Source organism: Notolepis coatsorum (genome assembly GCF_963971535.1).
Source record: "Notolepis coatsorum genome assembly, chromosome: 14".
Taxonomy (NCBI): domain Eukaryota; kingdom Metazoa; phylum Chordata; class Actinopteri; order Aulopiformes; family Paralepididae; genus Notolepis; species Notolepis coatsorum.
Genome location: NC_140178.1, coordinates 63,016,080 through 63,026,251, shown reverse-complemented (window position 1 = coordinate 63,026,251; position 10,172 = coordinate 63,016,080).

Here is a 10,172-nt window from a genome sequence, read left to right as displayed (position 1 = left end):
TATTTGAACCGAAGAGAATGGACTCTGTTTTGCCCATGTGTAATGATAGTTTGTTGTCGGCGAGCCATATGCAGATTTTGCCTAGTTCCGAGCTGAGGGTTTTTTCAACCTGTAACTTGTTCTTGTCAGAGACCAGCAGGGCTGAGTCGTCCGCAAACAGGAACAAGTTGCAGTCACAAGCTGACGACATGTAATTTGCATAAATTAGGAACAGTAGTGGTCCTAGTATGCTTCCTTGTGGAACACCACAGTTCACTATGAGGGGGGGGGGATAGGGTACCGTTTACCTCCACCATCTGTTCTCTCCCCTCCAGGTAGGATTGTATCCAGCTCACTGATAAACTATCAAAACCAATTGCTTTTAGCTTGTCAATCAGAATGGTGTGATTGACAGTGTCGAAGGCCTTTTGTAGGTCTAGCATGACCATGCCGCAGTATTTGCCTGCGTCCACCTCTTGCTTGATGTGGTCGTTCAAATAGAGAAGGCATGTGTCAGTGGAGTGGGATGTTCTGAAGCCAGATTGGAATTCGTAGATTAGATTTTTATCCGTAAGGTACTTTTCGACCTGTTCGTATACTATTTTTTCCATGACTTTCGAGATGGATGTAAGGATAGAAACAGGGCGGTAGTTGCCTGGGTCTAATTTGCTGCCCTTTTTGTGCAGGGGTGTTACTCTCGCTATTTTGAAGTCCTTGGGGACGTGTCCCTGTTTTATGGAGAGGTTTATTATGTGTGTGATGACTGGGGTGATGGCGGCTGCTGAGTCTCTGAGGAATTTGGAGGGGATGTTGTCATGGCCAGTGGCCTTGTTCGGTTGGAGGGCGCTCAGTTTATTGAGTACCTCATCTGTAGTTACCATTTCCAGTTTGAAATCGTCTTTGTGGATGCCTAGGTTCTTGTAGTATGCTACTATGTGTTCTACCCCATACTGCCCTGAGTGGGAGGGTAGTTTGTTTACCAGTGTTGTGGCTATGTTTGTGAAGAAAGTGTTTAAGTAATTGGCTACATCCAGTTTGTCTGTGATGAGTGTGTTGTCCGTCTTTATGTTTATGTTTGAGAACCTGGTTTTAAGTTTTTTACTGCAGCCTAGTTGATTATTGAGTAATTTCCAAAGTTCACGTGGTTTATTTTTGTTTTCCTCAGTTTTGTCATTGATGACATTTTTTTTTGCAGTTTTTATCATGGAGTTTACGTCATTTCTTAGTCTGTTTCTTTCTACTAGGTGACACACGCTCCCCCACTGAACACCCCTCCAGAACATGCTGAGGAGTTGTTCTGCAGCCGGACATGCAAGGCGTGAGGACCCCATGGGTTCCTACACACCGTAGCCCTGCAGTGATATTGCTACCACCCAAATCACGCGCGCCTCTTCTTTTCAGACCACTGCCGATCTCGCGGGAGTGGGAGGCATCAACGTGATACCCCGCCTGGCGAAGGTGAGGTCGGGGTAACCCGTGCTGAGCATTCTTTCGAAGAGGCCTCAAGTCCCCCTGCTGACCACCGTCGACAGTGGCAGCCGTAACACCAGGCTCACCAATCGCACAACGTGTGGCGAGGGAGCCACGTGACAGCACAACATTCTCACGGACAGACCCAGGCTCAGCCATCAACTGGGTGTCAGCCCCTGTCCCCATGAGAAGCGAAACGTGGGGCCGCATGCGCTTCAATGAAGGCTCGCGGCCCGCAGCCAAAGGAAAACGATCAGAGCCCCTTTTCCGCTGGTGACGGGGGAGGGAGTGATCGGGGAGCGGGCTGCTCGCGGCAGGACGGCGACGGCTTGTATATTCCAAGCCGAGCTCATCCAACATTGCCGATCCCTTGTGGACACCTGGTGACTCGACGCCCAGGGTACCACTGGCGGGGGAAACATGGCCGCCTGTCGAGGGCCTCGCCACATTCGCTGACGAGGCCGTGCTCCAACCTCTGGCTGCATAGCGTGAGGCGGTGTGGGACCTAGGTCAACAACCGCAGAACGACCAAAGAGTCCTTCTGCGGAAAGAGGAGCCGTGAGGAGAAGAAACCTTTCTTCCTCCCCAAGAGGAGACTGCTCCAACCAGAAATGCCTATTAACAAGCGTTGATAGCATCCTAATCCTCCCCGCAGTTATAGCTTGCGACTGAGTCAAGATCTCTATAAAACCAAAAACATGCAAACATTTTCAGCGTCGGCAGGTCCTGTAGCCCCACTACCCGACGCTAATGTGGACAGAAAAACAGTCAGCTGAGCCACAACACTGGCCGTCGCTAAATTCCATCTTGTAGCAGTATAACTCTCATCAGTCCATACTGCCACCTGCCGGGCCGACCTGCTCTCAAGCGTCGGCTTCCGGGTGGGACACCGTTCAACCCCGCCGGGGCACAGGATCGATGCTACCTGACTCTCTAGCCATGGCACACCCGCCCTGCGCCCTGTTGTCAACCCATTCACCCGTAAAAAGGGTAAATAAGACTCAGCAACACCCCCCACATTAGCTACCGACTGACCTTCATCAATGAACCGGTTAAGAGGAGGGAAAAGCGGTGACATCCCACGGCGGGAAACATTAAAACAGTGACCCATAGCATTAGTGTTAGCAGCGTGCTCCAAGATCGCCTGGAAAACGTCCAACTCAGAGGGACGTTCACCCAGACATCCCGCCCCTGGCGCCGACACACAACTCGGTTGTCTAACAAAACAACCAGCAGCATTACTAACACCAGCGTTAATGCCTGATGACACAGAGCCTACCTGTGTACGAGTCGGCTCGATAGCCAAACCTTGCACGCTGTCCCTCGATCTGCTGCCACAAGACGAGGAAACACCAGGATAGACCCGACGTGTCGTTGGAACATGCCGCGAAGATTCCAGGGGTTGGCAAATCACCGGTAAACACTCAACATTGCGCAATTTCTCTAAACTTTTCATAACACTAGTTCACAGGGTGCAAGCATCCGCCATGATGGAAACGAAATAGAGGAAGGGCGAGTGGTGACCACGCCTAGTGCTTTATAGTACGTCACTAGGGCGGGGCCTGGTCAGATGCTGGGTGCATTTGTTTATTCGTTTAATGAAGTACAGTAGGTACTGGAGATGAGGTACATCTCGATGGCGAAGAGCAGGACGCGATTCGCCAGTACGACTATATAACTAGTCTGTAGAAAAAATAAAATAAAAAAAACGAACCCTAACCTAACTAACCTTATTGTCATGCACTTGTCCTAATATACTAACCTACACCATAGCACTCAACAGTTTGATGAATATTGTTACTCAGCTGATTGTGCCCTTCCTGATGACTTGTCGTACAGAACTTGTAAGTCGCTTTGGATAAAAGCGTCAGCTAAATGTAAATGTAAATGTAGAGGTTTATACAACAGCATTTAAATAATAGACCTTTATAGCCATTTGCCATGGATAAACAATATAATTAATTAATCGGTTATCATAGACATAGAATTAGGGATGTCCGATATTATCGCCGCTATTGGCATTAAAATGTGATATCGGAAATTATCGGTATCGGTTATCAAATTATTTTATTTAATTTTTACATTTATTTAACCTTTATTTACCCAGGCAAGCAAGTAAGAACAAATTATGATTTTATTTATTGTCAAAAGTATGCATAATGTTGTGTTAATTCCACGACAAGAGATTATGTAATGTTAATTACCTGAAATTATTCCTTTTTTGGGGGGGAGAGGGACCGTGCATATATCAGTATCGGTTGATATCGGTATCGGTAAAAAAGCCAATATCGAACATCCCTACATAGAATATTCATTAAATTCTTCATTGTAACCATATAACTATGGTTACACCTCGGTTACCCATCTGTTATGTGTGGGTATATTTGTATCCCTCCCATTCATGTTACTCTGTTAGGTTGTTCGTCTGTTCTATGTATCTTGTGTTCATGTAATCTTGAACCCTGTTCTCCAGTGTTTTGTCCAGTGTTTTTCTGGCCCTCCAATGGGAGACAGCTTTATCCTATATGTGTCCCGCCCCTAACGGCTCCTGACGCTCATTGCACGGCGCAAACCTGCTTGCTGCTGCTAGCAAACAAAATAGCCACAACATGTCGCTGTCCACATTGAAAAAAAGGAAAGCTGACAGTGAAAACCGCCAATTCAATAGATAGATAGATAGATAGATAGATAGATAGATAGATAGATAGATAGATAGATAGATAGATAGATAGATAGATAGATAGATAGATAGATAGATAGATAGATAGATAGATAGATAGATAGATAGATAGATAGATAGATAGATAGATAGATAGATAGATAGATAGATAGATAGATAGATAGATAGATAGATAGATAGATAGATAGATAGATAGATAGATAGATAGATAGATAGATAGATAGATAGATAGATAGATAGATAGATAGATAGATAGATAGATAGATAGATAGATAGATAGATAGATAGATAGATAGATAGATAGATAGATAGATAGATAGATAGATAGATAGATAGATAGATAGATAGATAGATAGATAGATAGATAGATAGATAGATAGATAGATAGATAGATAGATAGATAGATAGATAGATAGATAGATAGATAGATAGATAGATAGATAGATAGATAGATAGATAGATAGATAGATAGATAGATAGATAGATAGATAGATAGATAGATAGATAGATAGATAGATAGATAGATAGATAGATAGATAGATAGATAGATAGATAGATAGATAGATAGATAGATAGATAGATAGATAGATAGATAGATAGATAGATAGATAGATAGATAGATAGATAGATAGATAGATAGATAGATAGATAGATAGATAGATAGATAGATAGATAGATAGATAGATAGATAGATAGATAGATAGATAGATAGATAGATAGATAGATAGATAGATAGATAGATAGATAGATAGATAGATAGATAGATAGATAGATAGATAGATAGATAGATAGATAGATAGATAGATAGATAGATAGATAGATAGATAGATAGATAGATAGATAGATAGATAGATAGATAGATAGATAGATAGATAGATAGATAGATAGATAGATAGATAGATAGATAGATAGATAGATAGATAGATAGATAGATAGATAGATAGATAGATAGATAGATAGATAGATAGATAGATAGATAGATAGATAGATAGATAGATAGATAGATAGATAGATAGATAGATAGATAGATAGATAGATAGATAGATAGATAGATAGATAGATAGATAGATAGATAGATAGATAGATAGATAGATAGATAGATAGATAGATAGATAGATAGATAGATAGATAGATAGATAGATAGATAGATAGATAGATAGATAGATAGATAGATAGATAGATAGATAGATAGATAGATAGATAGATAGATAGATAGATAGATAGATAGATAGATAGATAGATAGATAGATAGATAGATAGATAGATAGATAGATAGATAGATAGATAGATAGATAGATAGATAGATAGATAGATAGATAGATAGATAGATAGATAGATAGATAGATAGATAGATAGATAGATAGATAGATAGATAGATAGATAGATAGATAGATAGATAGATAGATAGATAGATAGATAGATAGATAGATAGATAGATAGATAGATAGATAGATAGATAGATAGATAGATAGATAGATAGATAGATAGATAGATAGATAGATAGATAGATAGATAGATAGATAGATAGATAGATAGATAGATAGATAGATAGATAGATAGATAGATACTTTATTAATCCCCTTGGGGAAATTCGGGATAATGAAGCCGAATAACAAATGGACTGAGAAATATATTTTTTGCTAATGTCAGAACGAAGCCAATGTTTGCTGTGTAACGAATCAATCGCGGTCTCAAAGGAATATAATTTGAAAAAACATTTCAACACTAGAGCTTCACCACAAATTTCCTAGAAGGGTCGAATGCACGCAGGCCGTGAACTGAGCAGAGACGAGCTATCATGGCCCGGGCATGTTCCGATCAAGAGAGGACTACAATAGCCTCCCTCCGCGTAGCATGGATTCTCGTGAAAAAGAAAAAACCATTCACCGACTCAGATACTATGAAAGAGTGCATGCTAGCAGTTCTAGAGGACGTGGTGACAGATGAAAAGTAAAGAAGAGTATCATTTCATCTATTCGAAAAATACCAATGTCCGACACAACTACAATTAGAAGAATCAAATTAAAAAAGGCGGAGGTAATCTACCGATGGCAGCAATATAGCAGAGCTTTATGTGAGATTTTTTTATGGTGAGTGCTTTCGTGAGGATGTGCTGGGTTTGATTCCGTTGGAGGGACAAACAACTGGCCAGATAATTTTTTAGAAGATGTTTAATTTTTCAACGAGAATGGACTAGATTTGCAACGAGTTAGTTACAGATAGAGCCCATTCTATGTCGGGGAGAGTGCAGGGACTCTCCACTCGCCTTGCTGCCCTCGCGCCACAGATTAAACCATTGCACTGTCTGCTAACGTCACAGTGACCAATCGCAGCCACTCTTATTGTCTGGGACCAAATACGGCCACGCCCCATTCCCAGTAAAAAGTGGGAATCTCTAGAATGGGTTTGGGGCGACGCTGTATACGGAAGTGGCTCTCAAGGTGACGATTAGACAACACTTTCTGTTGTCAGTAGATGGCAGCATTGGTTTAAAATTAAAAGGTGAAAATGTTGAAAACTACAACACAGCATTTCCCAAGAGCGTTAGCACAGGTCACAGGTCACTGGGATGTGTCTATATTCTTCGACGTGATCTGAACAGCGGTAAACTATTACTGCGACCTCGGTATAGCGGCCGCGAATGGTCAACAAATTATCTTAACAAAAGTGTGCTGGTAGCGTTACATATGTTGTCTAAAGGGGGACATATGGTACAATTTAAGATTTTAATGGTAATCGGCATATAAAGGACAACATAAGCATCGTTAATTTGTAAGAAACCTCAATGAAAACGGTAATATTCGCTATTGTAATGAAAATGTGCTAGAATCCTATAAAAATGTGGATGCATTTGGTCTACGTTCCGTTACATCAAAGCGTTCTCTGCGCAAAACTTAGCGGTGAGTTGAAAAGCACCATGGACAATATTATGTCGATGATCAATTTCATCAGAGCCACATCGAGCCTACAGCACCGCTTGTTTCGCAAACTTTTATCAGATATGTCAGCTGGGCACAGTGATTTACTTTTACACAATGACGTTAGATGGCTGGGTAACACACTGAAAAGGGTTTGTGAACTCAGACACAAGATCGTTGCCTTTTTCCGCGGCTGGCAGCACAAGAAAGCCGCCCCATTTCTAGTGTTTTTTAAGTGAAATTTTCCAGCACTTGAACGGACTTAATCTGCAATTGCAAGGGAAGGACAAAACTGTTAGCGACATAGTGGACAAACTGAATGGATATAAAAGGAAACTGGCGTTCTTTTCTATATACCTATATTTAACCTGGGTGTCTTCTCTCCTGCTGCAGGTGGTCCTCAGAACTATCTCTTTAACCTGAGTGTCTTCTCTCCTGCTGCAGGTGGTCCTCAGAACTATCTATTTAACCAGGGTGTCTTCTCTCATGCTGCAGGTGGTCCTCAGAACTATCTCTTTAACCTGAGTGTCTTCTCTCCTGCTGCAGGTGGTCCTCAGAACTATCTATTTAACCTGGGTGTCTTCTCTCCTGCTGCAGGTGGTCCTCAGAACTATCTCTTTAACCTGAGTGTCTTCTCTCCTGCTGCAGGTGGACCTCAGAACTATCTCTTTAACCAGGGTGTCTTCTCTCTTGCTGCAGGTGGTCCTCAGAACTATCTCTTTAACCATGCAGGGTGTCTTCTCTGCTGCAGGTGGTCCTCAGAACTATCTCTTTAACCTGGGTGTCTTCTCTCCTGCTGCAGGTGGTCCTCAGAACTATCTCTTTAACCTGGGTGTCTTCTCTCCTGCTGCAGGTGGTCCTCAGAACTATCTCTTTAACCTGAGTTTCTTCTCTCCTGCTGCAGGTGGTCCTCAGAACTATCTCTTTAACCTGGGTGTCTTCTCTGCTGCAGGTGGTCCTCAGAACTATCTCTTTAACCAGGGTGTCTTCTCTCCTGCTGTGATCCTCAGAACTATCTCTTTAACCTGGGTGTCTTCTCTGCAGCAGGTGGTCCTCAGAACTATCTCTTTAACCTGAGTGTCTTCTCTCCTGCTGCAGGTGGTCCTCAGAACTATCTCTTTAACCAGGGTGTCTTCTCTCCTGCTGTGGTCCTCAGAACTATCTCTTTAACCTGGGTGTCTTCTCTGCTGCAGGTGGTCCTCAGAACTATCTCTTTAACCTGGGTATCTTCTCTCCTGCTGCAGGTCAGAACTATCTCTTTAACCAGGGTGTCTTCTCTGCTGCAGGTGGTCCTCAGAACTATCTCTTTAACCAGGGTGTCTTCTCTCTTGCTGCAGGTGGTCCTCAGAACTATCTCTTTAACCTGGGTGTCTTCTCTCCTGCTGCAGGTGGTCCTCATAACTATCTCTTTATCCTGGGTGTCTTCTCTCCTGCTGCAGGTGGTCCTCAGAACTATCTCTTTAACCTGGGTGTCTTCTCTCCTGCTGCAGGTGGTCCTCAGAACTATCTCTTTAACCTGGGTGTCTTCTCTGCTGCAGGTGGTCCTCAGAACTATCTCTTTAACCTGCGTGTCTTCTCTCCTGCTGCAGGTGGTCCTCAGAACTATCTCTTTAACCTGGGTGTCTTCTCTCCTGCTGCAGGTGGTCCTCAGAACTATCTCTTTAACCAGGGTGTCTTCTCTCCTGCTGCAGGTGGTCCTCAGAACTATCTCTTTAACCTGGGTGTCTTCTCTCCTGCTGTGGTCCTCAGAACTATCTCTTTAACCTGGGTGTCTTCTCTGCTTCAGGTGGTCCTCAGAACTATCTATTTAACCTGGGTGTCTTCTCTCCTGCTGCAGGTGGTCCTCAGAACTATCTCTTTAACCTGGGTGTCTTCTCTGCTGCAGGTGGTCCTCAGAACTATCTCTTTAACCTGGCTGTCTTCTCTGCTGCAGGTGGTCCTCAGAACTATCTCTTTAACCTGAGTGTCTTCTCTCCTGCTGCAGGTGGTCCTCAGAACTATCTCTTTAACCAGGGTGTCTTCTCTCCTGCTGCAGGTGGTCCTCAGAACTATCTCTTTAACCAGGGTGTCTTCTCTCCTGCTGTGGTCCTCAGAACTATCTCTTTAACCTGGGTGTCTTCTCTCCTGCTGCAGGTGGTCCTCAGAACTATCTCTTTAACCTGCGTGTCTTCTCTCCTGCTGCAGGTGGTCCTCAGAACTATCTCTTTAACCTGAGTGTCTTCTCTCCTGCTGCAGGTGGTCCTCAGAACTATCTCTTTAACCTGGGTGTCTTCTCTCCTGCTGCAGGTGGTCCTCAGAACTATCTCTTTAACCTGAGTGTCTTCTCTCCTGCTGCAGGTGGTCCTCAGAACTATCTCTTTAACCTGAGTGTCTTCTCTCCTGCTGCAGGTGGTCCTCAGAACTATCTCTTTAACCTGAGTGTCTTCTCTCCTGCTGCAGGTGGTCCTCAGAACTATCTCTTTAACCTGAGTGTCTTCTCTCCTGCTGCAGGTGGTCCTCAGAACTATCTCTTTAACCTGGGTGTCTTCTCTCCTGCTGCAGGTGGTCCTCAGAACTATCTCTTTAACCTGAGTGTCTTCTCTCCTGCTGCAGGTGGTCCTCAGAACTATCTCTTTAACCTGAGTGTCTTCTCTCCTGCTGCAGGTGGTCCTCAGAACTATCTCTTTAACCTGAGTGTCTTCTCTCCTGCTGCAGGTGGTCCTCAGAACTATCTCTTTAACCTGAGTGTCTTCTCTCCTGCTGCAGGTGGTCCTCAGAACTATCTCTTTAACCTGGGTGTCTTCTCTCCTGCTGCAGGTGGTCCTCAGAACTATCTCTTTAACCTGAGTGTCTTCTCTCCTGCTGCAGGTGGTCCTCAGAACTATCTCTTTAACCAGGGTGTCTTCTCTCCTGCTGCAGGTGGTCCTCAGAACTATCTCTTTAACCAGGGTGTCTTCTCTCCTGCTGCAGGTGGTCCTCAGAACTATCTCTTTAACCAGGGTGTCTTCTCTCCTGCTGCAGGTGGTCCTCAGAACTATCTCTTTAACCAGGGTGTCTTCTCTCCTGCTGTAGGTGGTCCTCAGAACTATCTCTTTAACCTGGGTGTCTTCTCTCTTGCTGCAGGTGGTCCTCAGAACTATCTCTTT